Raw genomic sequence first — 15,917 nt, 5'->3', positions numbered from 1 at the left:
GTACTGATATGCATCTTTAAGGAGTTTAATTTCTATACAGTGACAACGACAGTGAAGAATTTTTACACTAATAGGTGATTGAAAGACAACTACAGGTAACCATTCATAAAAGAGTAAGATTGATAACTTGTAAAATAAGAATGGTTATTTGCTACAATTGATTAATATTGTAATACACTAATAGAGTAAAAATTCTTTATATTTGAAGTGTTATATAAGTAAAATCCATCTTTTAGTTGGAGCATTCATTTTTGCTTTAACTGTTTTCCTGGTTATGTTATAGAATCCAATCCAATTCTCTAAATTTCACTATGGATTATATAGAATAAATCGCATCTTTCTTTCCACGATGAACGTTACGCTTTTGTTGCTCCCTTCCTGTGTCCACTGGCCCTCTTGTCCAAAGTGAAGAAAAGGCGAAAAAACTTTCTACTCGCACTGAAGAGTGAAAATGAAAAGGCAAAACATATTGAGGTTGACAAACTACATGACATGTTGTAACTATTAAGATTCTTTTTTTGGGAGGTCGTGGGGTGGGTGATATAATAAAATTATCATTCTACTTATGGCTTCTGTGTGCCAAGTTAATACAGGACAAGTAAAAATGGACGCGGGGAGTATCTCAATAGAATTCAAAATTTTAACTTAATTATTATTATTACAGGAAATCTTTATTACGAATCGAGGTACCCTTCCATGACAAATTTGGACCTTCCATCTACTTTTGTGTTGTTAGTAGGCATAGTCTTTCCGGCAATTGTAATGGCTTGTTTATTTTCAATGTTAAAAAAATAAGATTGTTTAGATGGGATCCTCTCTCATCCAATTTTTCTTTTGAAAATGGGGACTCGTATGATAATAGGGATATCTATTTATTGAAATATAGTATAGTGTGTGTTAATCTAACATAAAGGAAAAATCTCTTATGCCTGTAGAAACATGATCTATGGATTTATATGAATTCTAGCAATTTTGAAATTGATCAGGATTACATAATTACACTTTAATAGTACCTTTTATATAAATTTACTATTAAAATGTGCTTTACTAAGATCCGCATCAAAATCTAATTATTTTTGGGCAAGAAAGTGTTTTGTATTCTCTTTCAATGCGTAAAGTAGCCCCGATTCTCCCAAACTTATTTTACAAGCACTCAAACTTCAAATAACAATGTTGCTTTTTCTTTGAAACAAGACACTTGTTAAATTTTACTAGTATAGTACCCGCGCATCGTGTTAGAGAAGAAAACTTTGAAAAATTGTATTTATTTGCTTGATATTATCAAGAGAAAAAGTTCATCCATATTGTTGAATAGAAAGATATGAGTATTTCTCTTGATCTTAAGCTCTTCCCAATATCACGTTCATATTTCTTTTGAATAATATTAGTCATTTATTTTAGATCGGGCAAGAAAAAAAATGTTGTTCACAGGAATAGGAAGAAATTAGAATGTTGCAGTATGTTCAAGGCCTCTAAGGAATTATATGTATGAATTAAGTTATACTATTCTTGTTCACATAAATAGATGCAAGAGGTTACATTTACCAAAATCTCATCAAATTGGTAGAGATTTGTAACATTTTCTTGCATAATATCAAATGTATCTCCTATAAAGACTGAATGGATTAAAATTCTTCAAATGCTGACGGGTGATGTTTACAATTTCTCATCAACTGTGTCTAGTAATTGCTGTATAGAAATTGTATAAGATTGTTAAACTTAGCAGAATAGTCCCCAACCAAACAAACCAACTTTCAACGGCAATTAAATTGCAGCTAGTAAAAACAAATTGATTTTATAGGACTTAGATATCTATAACAGAACATATACATTGCTTGCTATTAAGTCTTGGAAACATAAGTTGAACGAAAATCTTAAACTTCACCAACACATCCCATCACTATTCGATTTGTTCAACTACTAACATATTGCATGAAAAAATCCTTAACAAAAGGAGTTAAGTAACTACTAATTACAATCATGATTCTTAAAGACATAAACCAAGGTACACAACTAAAAATTACTTCAGTTTCCTAGAATAATCCCAAGTTCATTAGCTCGTGGATGGCACCTACACGCAGATGGAAAAAATATGCCGTTAAACACGATAAGTAGGACTTAAAAGTGGAAACAATCATAATAGAGTCCTAATGTGTGGGAAAGCCTTAATATACCTCCATTATCAGCCTCGGATCTTAATTCCCTTCATATGGGCTTAGCTCAAAATTAGTGTTTGCGTCCCTTCCAGTACTTTATAACAGCCTTATTGTACACTTGGTGATCACTATTCTAACATAAGCTTAAGACTATATTTAAAGAACAAATTAGACACTTTGCTCTAATCATGACTAATCATTAACCACAACGAATGCCACCAAAGTTATTGTACCTTAACCTACTAATAAGATGAAATATCAATCTATTCTTAGGAACTATTTGCTCATAAACTTCACATATGAAATTGGCTTCACGGGGGGAAAATCAAATAAGGAAAATAATGTGGTTAAAAGATAGCAGAAAATGATTTATTATGCTGGCCATGTCCAAAATACATTCAATTTGATCACATACCAATACATCTTTCAACAAACAGTTTTCCAACTTGTACATCTTGAAGGAACAACCCTTCCTATGATAAAGCATGTACACTTCGATAATAAGCACTTAATATAAGGTGATTACAAACAATATAAATTTGATAAGTTGATATGACCATTCTTTTATTAATTCCTTGAAAAGTTACTATTCACAATGAGTACAACATCTAATGAAACTATGGTCTCACTTTTCTCATCCAACATTAAAAGGAATTCCATATTACAAAAGTTATTATTACTTGCATAATCATGATTTCATACATATGTTAGTATCTTGTCAAAATGCATTTGGTACTGAGAAGCGTAAAATGGCTTCCCACAGGGAATTTTTTTGGATCATTTCCTTTGTTTGCTACATACATAAGTTTTCACAAAATGTAGGGTAGGGGATAAGAATAGTGTTATAGTGATAAAACTCCGTTCCAAGATGCATTCGGTATGGATCACTGTAAAGTGTTTTCCCATAGGTAAACAAATTCAAAATTAACCAAACTTTAGCAAAAATCACTTGTGGCTTTATTTAGTCAATAGCTTGAACGGAGTAAATGGTAGCAAAAAGAGAAACCACAAAGGCACCTAAAGGGAAATTTGCAGGTCTTCATTAGAAATAGCAGATGAAAATGCTATACCACCCAAACATAAGGACTGCATACCAGCATATACACAAAAATAAGAGAGATGTTATCTAACAAATCTATTCTTCGGATGGTCTTATCAGTTATCAAACCAATTTAATCAAATAGTGTTCTACAGAATCTAAGCAAACAGAACCTATCAAATTCAATTTCAACTCATAGGTTGTCATGTTTGGAAATTCAGTTATCAACCAAAATCCAGCAAAAGATATTTGAACAACTTTAGGAAAAAAACACCTTTTATGAAAAGATCAAAAATCCAGCTAATAAACTTCAAGAGCGTCAGCAAATACACATCAGGATCAAAATCATAGGCAGAGAACATAAGAAAAAGCTTCATCAAATAAATTTCAATAGCTACCTTTGATTTCAGTTGAAAAAACAACCTTAAAGAATGATCAAACTACAACAACGATACAAAGCTGTAAGGTTGGATGCAGAAAATCGAACACACATAACTCGGCCAAATTATCACTCTCTCAGCAGAATAATACAATCTTTAAGCAATCAACTATTGCTAATAGTCACACGAAATTGGACATCACACTGTATTACCAAACAGGCATCCACACCCTATAATTTAATTGTTTATCTTAGCAGTCTGGACAAAAAAAAAAAAAATAACATACCTCTTCTAACTGTCCTTTTAGTTGAGTAGCAGACTTCTCTATGAGCTTTGTTGCTTGACGATCCCAAAGCAACAAAGAATTAAAGCCACTCGCACTTGAAGTTTATACCTGAAATTTACTATATAACTTCAAAGTTACATTTTAATAAATCGATTAGAATATCATGATTATGGTCCCTATGAGCAGTGGAATGAGAAACGAATACTGACGCTTTTAAAGCTCAAATTTTAATTAAGATAATTAGAATTAGCTAATCCTTGATGCAAATTCCATTGTAGTTTTTTCAAAGGATCAACTCTATGAGGCAAGGTAAAGTAATTTCTTACCAGTTCACTATATTGATCATCTGACTTTTTCCTACATGAAAGGCATCAAGATTTTTCTTTAAGTTTGCAACTTCTAAACCTGAACAGGTGAGGATAAAGAAACTGCTATGGGTTTCCGCAAACACCAAAGTATTAATCCTTCAGTATATCAATCTTGAAAGTGTGTCGACTGTGCTACTTGTTTAATGAAAATGAAATAGAAAGTGAAATTAGAATCTACAATTGTTGCCGAGTGTAAAATTAAAAATGATACTAAGTTAAACCTACAAAACAGTTACAATTCTTTTAAATCTTGTATTAGTACTGTAAACCTGCAATATAACGTTCTAAGAAGAGCACGAAACCCTCAAGTCTACTCGCTTCTCGGACATTTCATTTTCATCCCCAAAAATAGATGGACCATACAGAAACTATGGCAAAGCTCTTGCTGACACGATCTTCAACTCATAGATTTGCACATAACAGGAAATCTAAACCAATAAAGTTAAATCTTTACATAAGTAGATGGAAAACCAAATCACAAGTCAAAAGGAAAAAGTACTGCCGATCTGCCATCATTGTTAAACGACCTTTTTGCAACACTTACGATAAAATTGTGCAACATCTGCAAAATCCATCAGATAAAGAATGAAATACCCAAAATATAAATGGGAAATGCATAAAATTTAAGTTGTTACTGACAGTGAAGGCTTTAATCAGTCCAGACTTCATCTTATGGAAGTTCAGACATGAAAGGAAATTGGAGAATGTGGATACAGATGATAAATGGTGCAGTTGGATAAAACGTGGATTCTGAGCAGTTACCGTTCAACATAAAACTGTAAAAAGAAATTTATTGGGTTTTAAAATAAATTCAAAAGTTGATACGGTTAGCATCTTTCCTTTTTAATAATTTTTTTATTGGTTAATTAGTCATTAGTTAATAATTAATTAGTTAATAAGTTACATGTGGCTTTTTTCTAGGCTGCCACATGGCTTAATGTGGTGCCTTTTTCCTCTGCTTTTAATAATACTAGTATACGTATCCGCGCAATGCGCGGATCATTTCAAAGGAAAAAAAATAGCGGCAAGAGATAATGGAAACAGTTGAATACGAACCATGTGTGACATATTGCAGATTTTATATTCTCATTTTTTTGGAGACTAACATTTTTTATGGTATATGTAGCTGTTATAATTCATTACTGATTATTTCTTCAAACAGTATACTAATCATTTGTGTCTTTAATGAGGGTAAAACAAATGTATGACCTTAGAAATGGCTTCATTATTATGGACCATTTGAAGTTATAATTGTGGAGAAAATGTCGGCCTTTAAAGCCAAAGAAGGTATAAGCCATCTAAGGTAAGTGCCGGTTGCCTTGTTAATAAAATATGGTATGTTCATGACGGCCCTGTATCTTCACAAATTCAGCTCTTTTGCTTTCTCTGATTGATAATTTGCTTTCAGGTCCATGCTGTTGTGGGGCCTTTTCTCCGAAAATGTGTTGTTAATCCTGCTCATTACTACCCCCAAATCCAACAAATGAATTATCAAAAGACATTGAACTTGCAATTTTATATGTGCGTTCCCAATGTTATCTAATCATCGTAAATTCGATGATTAGATAACATTTTATAAGTTTTCTGGACAGTAATCTTGCAAATTGGTTTGCTATTATCCAATTCAATGAAGACTTGTCAATTGGATGAGTCCATAATTATTTTTAGACCAACATATTTCTCACTTCTATTCAGCCAACATCCTCAGTTTTTAGTTGACAGTATGATAGCCGTTAAACAACAATAAGGTATAATCGTCTTTAAAATATCCATGAGACGCCGATTTAATGAAATATGTATAGGCAAGATATAAAATAAGAGATCCATCCCAAAAGTTGATCCATACCAGAAACCTGGATATCATAAGTAACATATTTTCTTATAACCAAAAGAAGTTTCCTAGGAAAAAAATATAAAATAAAAAAAACCATAATCATGACTAAATAATGATTCTCCAAGACTTCTAGATACAGTAACTTATGCAATTTTCTTCTTCTTCAATACTCTCTTGATTTTGTTTCCGGATGGTTGTGCATTTGGGTCATCATCAACTACTGTTCTAGTATCTGATATACCTATCTTGGCAGGAGTATTTACAATAGATATATGGTCAGTGTATTTACAATAGATATATGCTCAGTATTATAAGCAAAATCCTGCAAAAACCTACGAACTCTCGGAAAAAGGCAATAGAGTTACCCACGAAAACGATTCTTTGGAAATATAAATTTTAATAGATAGACTACCCATTTAATCCGGAGAGATTAGATCTTATGATAATCACAAAACGCCGCTTCTTTTTCCAACAATTCCATCAATGAGTTGACCTAATTCTTCACCACGACCTCACGTACGTGATGCCCCGACTCCCATTGCATAATTCGGAAAATAGATACACCTTTTCTTTATAAACCAACGAGTGAATTGAAACACAAGAAAGATATAACGAATATTTAGCTTTCATTATTTTTATGCATCAATGTCTGCAGCTTTTATCGAGCGGATAATAATTTAGAGCCATTAAAAGTTAAAACCATAGTGTAGAACTAAGAGTAAAAGTTGACTGCTAACCTTTTTGTCCTACATAATCAACTCAAATTCTATTACATCTTGTTGATGGTGATTTTGCTAATGAGAAGGTAGATTACGCAAACAAAATTGTTAAAGAACAAACACATTAAAAATAGTGTAAATCTTCTTATACATATACAGAAACTAAACATATGGGCTTCAAATGGAGCAGACTACAAAGAAGGAGGTATTCAGACGGTTGCTTAAAAAAGTAAAAGCTTTTACTTGGCTATTAGGCTAACGTAAAATCTTAAAAATCTCCTCGAATGTGGGTTCAGCCAGACCACGCATTTGTGTATTTTTTTCAACAGTCATCCCTTTGTTACAGCAACGTTATTCTTCCATCTCATAAGCAAGTATATATTAACTGTTTAACACGACCCAACGACTTTGACATGAAGAAAGTATAATAGGATTGCAAATGATCATCAAAATTTACCTCTGATTATTCCTCAAAACTTACCACATCATAATTTTTTATGTCACAACTCCTAGAGATGCCCCTGGCAGAGTCATATGTAGCTTCCATAATCAATGTCATTACTTAATAGACAACCTCAGAGAATATTTTTTACATCCCATGTCCTTATTTATTCAATTTCTTTTGGAGAACAATTCACCATTTTGGATGTTCATTTTGTCACGCATGTACTGCAACCTACTTTGAATCTCCCAATTAAATTGGCTAAATGAATCTCTCATATACTTTCTGAAAGAAAATGAAACCTTGCACAAATACATAGTATAGGACAAAACAAAATCTATTAATATCAATATTTTAGCCCTCTTTAACATAAATACAGAAGGTTGATAAAAATCAGATAAGACATTACACACATTCCTTGTGGAAATCGCATTACAATGTGTCGTACTCACTAACAAAGCATAATCCAAATCTAAAACTACAATGTGAAAATCAAACAATCCGCAAAGCTTAGATAAAGAACAAATAAATTCTGAGAACGCTACCGAATACATTTAGATACGACCACAAACTCATGAAACCATAATACATAAATTATTTCAAAAGAGGAGGAAAAATTATGTTTACCTGATATGATATAGTATCAATTTTGAGTACCAAATCTGCAATATAGCATCCAATATCCTTTCACCATCCCTGATATGATATTAAAAAAAACTTATACAACACATACCAATATGTAAATATTGATATTAATAGATTTTAAAAACGTTACCCTGACGTGGAGAATAAAAAAGAAGTTCTCATATCATTTTGCCATAATTCCATGACACAAGTTCCACAAAGTTCTTGGTCAAAGCAATTCCAGCTTTTGCATAAAAAATGCTTGACCTGCACCAAAATTTCACATTAATTTAAATGCAATTTAATAATTAAAATACCCCCTTTTGAGTAAAACTGAACAAAGTAACTACCTGTTGTCACCAACAAAGTCTGTGGAAACGACATGATCTTCAATGTATCCCAAGATACCCTTCATAATGATAAATTTAACTTGATCAAACTTTTTGAGAAATATTATTGTATTAGCAACTTTCTAATGTATTATCTTACCATGTAATTAGCCGTTCAAACAAACGCACGAGAAGAATGTGGTGGAGTAGTAGTCTGCTCTCACTTGATCTCTTCTTAATTTCCTTGTTTTGTCACTGGAAATTGTTTTCTCCACAACACAAAATTCTTGGATATTTTGAACCTGCAAAATGTAACATATCATCAATCTGAATCAGATCATGCCAAGCATAAAGAAAAGGGTGAGATGGTGAATGGAACATGAGATAGACTTCCTGTAACCGAATTCCCTTGAACAGCAAAGCAACCAAAAAAAAAAGACTTGACAAATCTTTCGCTGTGCAGAAGTTCTGGAGCATATATTCATTTAACACCAATGCTTCATAATCAAATGGCTATTTGTTTACCAGTGGAGAGAAATCTCCGTTTCGACCGAGAGAGAGTGAAGATTATTAGTGAGAGAAGCGGTTTTTTCGAGCAGTTAATATGGGCTTTAATTTTAACGCCACTTTTGAGTAGTGCAGTTATCTGTTTTGAGTAGTGTTTTATGAATTTGCAATTTTTTACAGTTTTTTGTGAATTTGTATTTTTTTTTCTCTTTTTGTTTTTTATTTCATTCTTTTTTTGTCTTTTAATTAATTTTTTTTTAAATAGGATTTTTCTGGTGATGACACTTGCCATCATATCATGCTTTTGCCTCTCCTATTATATATAAATATAAATATAGATATAGATTTATGAGCAAATGCCAAATAGATGTTCCCGAAACTCAGATGCCTCTTTGGCTCACACGTATACGACACATGTGGACGTGGGGAGAATTTGGAAACTGCAAGAATGACTCATGGTTCCAAATGCGTATGCAAAAGTTATAATGTTCAAACCTTTCAACAAAATCCCATTGCATAAACTACAGAAAACAATCCAGGGAAGAAAATAGGAGACAATTCGGTTCAATTTTAAGTGTGAATTTTAACAGGTAAGATGCTTTTTCCTTTCTTGTTTACTTTTGCATTTTACTGTCTAGTGTATGTACTCAATGACTTGGTTCAATGTTTTCCCTTTGCAAACTTCACTACAACACACATAATTTAGCTTTTCTTTAGAAAACAAGTCTTTCAGGGAACGTTACAAATAGAAATCTCTTTAAGACTTAGCAAAAGCTGATAAGAGTGATTATATGATAAGAATCCTACTTGCATCAAACTACATATAGTATTGAACATATTGGTATGCTGTTATACTAGGATATTTAGGAGAGAATCACATTAGAACTTGATAAGATTATTCTTCGTGAAGATGCGCCAAGCACTTCAAGGGGGTGAAATGATGTCTTGAACTTGGTAAAATAAGCTGAGAAAATTATGGAAATAGCCTACTAACGTCACTACCCTTTTTTTTTTTTTACAACAAAATCAAGCAAATGGTTTCTCGACTCAAATAAAGGGCACAAATCATCATTTTTTTAAACCTATGTCCCTTATTCTTTTAATACTTGAACCCATAAAAATATGGGTCTGTATCAAATAAATGAAAACTGACCATAGCCAATTCATTATCTTGGAACAACATCGATCAAAAGACAACATTTGCTTGTGTATATGCACAAATGTTATAGTAGTTCTTTGTACTTCTCCAGTTGCTCCAAAAAGACACAGATGCTTATTTAGGTGTATATTTCTCATAACCATAAACACTTGCAACTTTTACATTGTTTGAGCTTTGGGGATGTCAAACACATCAGAAATGAACTTCTGAATAAAACATTAGAACTAATTTTGCAAATTTTGGTGATTCTCGAATGTGAGATTCACCTTCTGATGAAAACTAAAACAGAATATCTTGGTTCCTTTTCAGCTGTAGAGTGGAAAAACATGGCTTCGAGACAAGCAGTTAAGGAAGAAAGAGCGGAGGCAGCTGCAAGGGAAGCAGCTATGAACTTCATGATGTAAACAAGGCTAGAAGTGTGAAAGGTAGCATCATGCACGAAGAAACTCCATACAGTCAGGGGCATGAGCAGAGAAGTACTGGCGTAATCGGAAGCATATTTCAGTCTGTTAAAGAGACGATCAGTGGGAAGTCTCATGACACAACCGAGACGACAAGAGAAAGTGAGGCAGCAGAAAAAATGGGTGAGTACAAGGATTACACGGAAAAGAAGACGAAGGAGATGGAGGATTCTGCTGCAGAAAAGGCAAAACAAGCCAAAGATTCCACAATGGGAAAAGCGAGTGATGTTAAGGAGAAAGAAAAGGAGACAAAGGATTCGTTTATGGGACAAGCGACTGAACTTAAAAACAAAGCTGTAGAGAAAGCTGAGGGGACGAAGGATTCGACAATGGGGAAGGCCAATGAATATAAGGACAATGCAGCTGAGAAAGCTAAGGAAGCGAAAGAAGCTACCATGGCAAAAGCCAGTGACTATAAGGATTATGGTGCAGGAAAAGCAGGAGAGTACAAGGATTCAATAGCTGATAAAGCAAAGCAAACGGAAGATACAGCAGTTGGGTATAAGGACTATACAGCAGAGAAAGCTGTAGAAGGAAAGGATACTAGTTTCAGTAAGATCTCTGAGCTAAAAGATTCAGCCGCTGATGCTGCTAGAAGAGCTGTGGGTTTATTCACAGGGAAAAAAGAAGAGGCCGCTGGTGAAGCACAGAAAAAGGAGCAACCAAAGGTAAGACCTTAATGGTTTTATTCTCCTTTAGCCTTTCATCTTAATTCTCAACTCTTTAGAATTTGAATTTCTACATCGTTTTGTTTGTTTAGTAGTTCTGTATTGTCCAAGCTACTTAAGTGCTGATAAAGTTGATATGCGGAAAAACAAAACTGTCTACTACTTAAGCGCTGCTAAGGTTTTTATGCAGTAGAACTATTGAATATTGCTTCTATTACTGCTGATTTTTTTTGCTAGAATGATAAGTTGTTTAGCTGTAGGTGGAGTCTACATTGTTTGGACTTAAATTTTTGTTAGATAGTTTAGGTTGTTGAGATAGGTTTTTGAATAATATTTTGCGGATTTCTGTTTCAAGTTAGCTATTTCAAGCCCTAGGCTTAATAAATTTTAAGAATCAATTTCAATCATTTTTCAATCTTCATGCTGCTTATGTTTCTTAAAACGCAACAAGAACACACGTGAGACTTGCAAAGGATGAAGCTCATTATAATATTTATAAATGTGTAGTGGATAATGAGGAATATGAAGGGAAAATCTCCTTTCTTTCTGTGTGCATCGACCCTTTCCATTACTGCAGGGGTAAGTAACTTTAACATGTGACATTTCCTGAAGTATTCAGGAATATGTTTTCACCTCTGCAGACATTTGTAGAAAATAATGATGTATGAATTATGATCAGCTTTAGTACTTGAAATAATCTGTCTATAGTGCAGGAACTATACGAAGAAACAGAAGAGAATGCAAGGAAGAAGATGCAAGAACTTAAGCTCAAAGAAGAAGGAATCCAGGACGAGTCTAGACAGAGAGCCGAGGCAGATAAAGAAACAGCAGCTGCTAGGTGACACTATTTTCCTTGTCTCTGATTAATATGTTTATGCATTGTATAAAGACATTGGGTGTTAAATGTTTCTAAATTAACATGCAAAGAGACATGTATAGATTTTTGAATTTTTATGCATATGCATCCATATTTTGAGCCAAAAATAATGGATTTAGCTGGACATGTTGAACCTGCCGGCTCTAATTAATTGTGTTGCTAGTCCTGAAACCATAACTAAGTCCATTGGCTTTCTGATGTTGAACACAGGGGAAGTGCGGCAAAAAAGAATATATATAGTGCTATGGGGAATCTAACAGGTTCCATCAAGGAGAAGTTAACAATGCCAAGTGACATAGTAGAGGAGACCCGTGCAGCACGTGAGCTGGGTGGACCGAAGAGGGGTATGAGAACCGATATTAATGAGGGGAGTCCTGCTGCACGATCAGGTTTCGTTTTCACAACAGCAAAGGATGACATGAGTTCATAGACACAGCGATCTTGCATGATGTAATGTCAACTTGTTCCCACTTATTTTCAGTAGTTATAGCTGCTCTGTTCCGGGCTTGTCCTATAAAAGAAACTAGGCATGTATAAGTGCACTGTATTTGTTTGTTCCACTTCTCTTCTATTGTTTGTAGGACAAGTATTATGTGAGGAAACTTGATTAAAGGAATGATAATGATGTCCATATATTATGGTTATTTCACATGCGGAGTGCAAGGATGTTGTCAGGAAGAATTTTGTTATATTGATTGATTCAACTTTTGATGCAGAACTAATGTAAGAAAGACACTGTACCCTCAAAACTCAACAAACAGATACATATATAAAAAAATTGTTCTGATTTGATTTGCTTGTTTCGGAAAATTTCTCTCTCATGGTCCAGGGAGAAAGAGGCTGCTTCTCCTCTAAATTCTCTCTTGGTCAAGAGATCTTAAAGCTACGAGTTATCTTTTTTGTACTTGTCATCATAAATATAGGAGAATGAAAATGTAGAATGGATGTGAAGTCATTACAACAGAAAATATAGGATTATTCTCAAGTAACAATTTCATTTTGAGTTGAATTAATCCGAATCCGGCTCCCTCTCCATTTATGTTCTCTCCATTTTCTCCAAGTTCTTGCTTGGATGAATGACACATGTCATGGTCTAGATTTAATTAACTAAAATAAAACTCTAACCATAGTTAGAATAATTAATTACTTCCATATATTTGCTCGCAAAATATATTTTTACAATCCGATAATTCCAGATCTACCTTATATCTTTCCTAAATATATTAAAAACTTTTCTTTCTTTCCTTGAGTAAACTTTTGCCGTGCCTTAAATATTTTCACGTCTATCCTTTTTTTTCCTTCATAATATTTATTTTTCTATTTGAATTTGAAAGGGCCACAACTCCTGTAAAACGATAGAGTAACAGAAAGTTGTGTGCTTAAATTTAATTTGCTCGTACTACTAAAAATATGTTAGGCCAGACTTTTATTTTTTATTTGACAACTATTGTTTTACAAAGTTCTTTAATTATATCATCATAATTCATAGGTTGGAGTTTACTTCTAATTTTCCATCTTCGAATGAGAAGGTGAGTATATACCTATGAGATAAGCTTCAATATCGAGGGATAGAAAAAAGGTAGCAAAAAAATAACAATGATTCATGGCCAAAATTTATTCATGCCAAGAAAGAAAAGTTTTAATATATTTAGAAAAAATATAATGTAGATTTAGAATTGTGGGATCGTAAAAATATATTTTGAGAGCAAATATATGGAAGTAGTTAATTATTCTAACTGTGGTATGAGTTTTTACTTTAGTTTAATTAAATCTAGGTCATTAATTTTAGACTATGATATGTGTCATTAATCCAAGCAAGAACTTGGGGAATATGGAGAGGAGCCGGATCCAATTGATCCATATATTAGCGGAAAAATTCCTGGTCCACTAGTCTGCCTACAATCCGCACTTGGGCCAACTCTTTTTGTTATTGAATCTTTTTTTGAAAAGCCAAAAACTTTTATTTATAAGGACGTAAAGTGGACAAGTTGCATCTTCATCAAAACGTATATGCTAACGTGGGTAACATCTTGAAATAGGTGAATAACAAACTAGACGTCTCTTGTCCCTTAATTAGCTCTACTGACAACAGAATGGATATGCAATAGAATTCTCTATCACAGCCCCAGATAAAATTTACTCTCCAGAAAAAGATGCATATGTTATTCTACCTAATCTTTATTGCAAATTTTCGCTTGTAATCTAAAAGACCAGTAAGAAACTAACAATTTTTTTGTCTTTGCTTTTCGCTACCGCCGAATAGGCACACACAGGGTGTCCTTCCAGGAGCCTATATTATACAAGAATGTGGACCAAACTGAAATACTAACTTACAATAAGAGAAGTGGCAGAAAATTATCAGATTAAATTCCATCAAATGATTGAGTAACTGGATGGTACAACATAGGAATTTACAAGTAATGCCATTACATTTCTTTTCTTTTCAACTTGTCTACTTACACTCTTGGTTAGAGTAAAATTCGTCGAATTTGTTCGAAAGAGGTTATGCATGCCTCTTTTTCTCCGACGTTCCCAACAAGGCACCTTGATGTACATAATTCCGGAAGCAGAAAGTCGTATCCGGTGGCAAGTCTCATATCATTTTCGAGACCACAATCAGCAGATGTTACGAATATCTAAGCGTGCCTTGTTTCTTTGCCACATGTCCAATCTTTTATCTTGACATATTTTCACCAATACAGATAGTCCTCGCACTTTTCAGGTGGATTCTGAAACAATCCTTGGAAGTGGAAGTGCCCACGACGGAAAAGACCATTCGTCTTCCTTGATAATGAGCGGGAAATACGGCGCAGCTGTCACCATGACCTTAGTTTAGAATCAATGGCGCCTTTTCATAATCGCGTCAGACATGCTGGCATTCTCAGGATGGAGGGACGCCAATTGTCTTCCAATGCCTCTCCTCCTATATCTATCCTTCAGCCTTCTCAGTTCATCTTTCGCATGCACTTCATTGATGGAGTTTCTTCTTTTTGGTTCCTTATTTTCTTTCCAGCCTTGGTCAGTGTCAACAAGTCTCTTTCTCCTTCGTCTTTATATATATTTTCTACCATGTCTTCTGCAAGGGGTGTGGACGAATATCGTACCACACTACGCTCAGAAGTGGTGGTGAACGTCGTCCACCGCCGTGATATCTGGTAAGGGGAAATTCGTCCCCGTTTAGCCGTCGCCTGAAGTTTTAAAAGGCAGTTGAGGTCCCGACCCAGAGGTGATTGTCTCTGAGATCATTCCCAGGTCATTGGATTTGGTCTCCGATTGTTGGCTTAGCCTAACGGTGATAAGAATAAACCGGTTAAAAATCTCCGTTCGCTGATTTGACATGAGCATCTTAGAGTCCGGAGTCTGGACCAATTATGACTAGCGATGTTTAATTGTCTCACATTCTAGTATTTTTACTCGTCATTTGAGTACTATTATACTGATTTGTGCTTAATATTTTATTGTAATGTGTAGGACCAAAGCGGTACGAAGATGAAGTGATTTGGAACAAATTGAACAAGAAATTGTTGAAATTGAAAAAAAAAGAAGAAGTTGATTTTTCAAATATATACGAGGCTGCCAATAATGAGAATTAGTGGAAGACAAAAGCAAGATTTATCTATGTGGCATCAGCATGTAAACCGGTGACCTTAATGATTGGTGGATTATTGTGTAATGATTGGAAATTAAATTGTGCAAAAGTAACACTTGAAGGCTATAAATTTGGCTGCAAACAAAGCAACAGCGAAGCAAGCAGCTGAAAGCAGAGACTTTGCCATTTGTCTACGTGGCAGAAGTTGAAATTGAAAGTGACAACTGAGAACGCTCGCAGCGGGCAATTTCCCTTCCTACGGACTGGTCTTTAATTTTTGCCCCTCAATTCGCTGGTCTTTAATTTTTTTTCGCTTAAAAAATGTAACGCCAAAAGATCTCAAGCTTCCTGCTCAAACTCGGTAAGAAAAAATAATAATAATTTCGCAAAGCATAAGTTTCTATGAACCTATATCTATTCGGGTGAAGTTACATAGAACCTATGCCGGATATGATAGACTTTGCCTTGTAAGGCAAACT

At 34.1% G+C, this 15,917-nt stretch overlaps 1 long non-coding RNA gene and 1 pseudogene across 2 annotated transcripts; one reads left to right on the top strand and one right to left on the bottom strand.

The window, feature by feature from the left end:
* Positions 1 to 1,764: 1,764 nt before the first annotated feature.
* Positions 1,765 to 4,986, bottom strand: LOC132050200 (uncharacterized). 2 transcript variants are annotated; one of them, XR_009413283.1, is made up of 4 exons: positions 4,499 to 4,983; positions 3,862 to 3,969; positions 2,572 to 2,629; positions 1,765 to 2,071 (listed from the first exon to the last, which is right to left on the bottom strand). It is a non-coding gene; the product is annotated as an uncharacterized LOC132050200 (long non-coding RNA). The 2 variants fall into 2 exon arrangements; XR_009413282.1 differs by lacking the exon at positions 2,572 to 2,629 and having other exon boundaries at positions 1,767 to 2,071; positions 4,499 to 4,986.
* A 5,183-nt stretch (positions 4,987 to 10,169) lies between these two features.
* LOC132050199 (late embryogenesis abundant protein ECP63-like) lies at positions 10,170 to 12,509 on the top strand (annotated as a pseudogene).
* The last annotated feature ends 3,408 nt before the right edge of the window (positions 12,510 to 15,917 follow it).

Source organism: Lycium ferocissimum, chromosome 3 (genome assembly GCF_029784015.1).
Source record: "Lycium ferocissimum isolate CSIRO_LF1 chromosome 3, AGI_CSIRO_Lferr_CH_V1, whole genome shotgun sequence".
Classification (NCBI taxonomy): domain Eukaryota; kingdom Viridiplantae; phylum Streptophyta; class Magnoliopsida; order Solanales; family Solanaceae; genus Lycium; species Lycium ferocissimum.
Note: the sequence above shows the minus strand (reverse complement) of the source record. Positions and strands in the feature narration are given on the sequence as shown.